This window comes from Buceros rhinoceros, unplaced genomic scaffold (genome assembly GCF_000710305.1).
Source record: "Buceros rhinoceros silvestris isolate BGI_N320 unplaced genomic scaffold, ASM71030v1 scaffold35944, whole genome shotgun sequence".
Taxonomy (NCBI): Eukaryota; Metazoa; Chordata; class Aves; order Bucerotiformes; family Bucerotidae; genus Buceros; species Buceros rhinoceros.
The window spans coordinates 4,616-5,230 of record NW_010409470.1 but is presented as its reverse complement, the minus strand read 5'-3'; the positions used below and the strand labels follow the sequence as shown (position 1 = coordinate 5,230).

Genomic DNA, 615 nt, shown 5'->3' with positions numbered 1-615 from the left:
GGAGCTCCCTGTCTCCCGACACAGGGAGGTTGTTACCCTGGTTCCAGCTGGGAGCCCTCGGAGGGGCTTGCAGCCGCTCTCCTTCTATCAAAGGAGCTGGGCGGGCTCATTCCCAGGCTGTGCTGAGTGGACACGGGTCTCCCAGAGCGTTGGGTCAGGCAGACGTTGTGTTTCTGGGGTGAGTTTAAAAACGGCGGCTGAGCGGGGCTGTCCCAGCAGCCAGCTGAGAAGCGCTTGTCCAGGAAAGGGAGGAGTGTTTGCCCTGCCTGTCAGCGGAAAGCCAGGGTGGGGGGCAGCTGGAGGGGCGCGCGAGGAGGCGGGCGCAGGGTTCCTTCTCCGTCTGATGCTTGACCTGTGTTTGGACCGTGCTGGCTCAGGGGGCTGGTTTGGGGTGGACGCGGGAAGTATGAGATCCGGACAGAAGCGTCTGTGCGGGCGGTGTTTGTCGGCGCAGCCCGCAGAGCCTGGACGTGGAATACAGTGCAAGTGGGACTGGTGAGGGAGGGCGAGTGGTTCTGCTCTGCACCATCCCGTGCCCGCGCGGAGAGGACACAGCGAGGCTTGGATGAGAGACTGAGTGCAGCAGCTTTTGCCCGCAGGCACGAGGCTCTTGAA

The 615-nt window shown here is 63.6% G+C and overlaps 1 protein-coding gene across 1 annotated transcript in view; it reads left to right on the top strand.

The window, feature by feature from the left end:
• CIAPIN1 (cytokine induced apoptosis inhibitor 1) overlaps positions 1–615 on the top strand; it is a 4,650-nt gene that overhangs the window by 960 nt on the left and 3,075 nt on the right. The window lies entirely within an intron of this gene.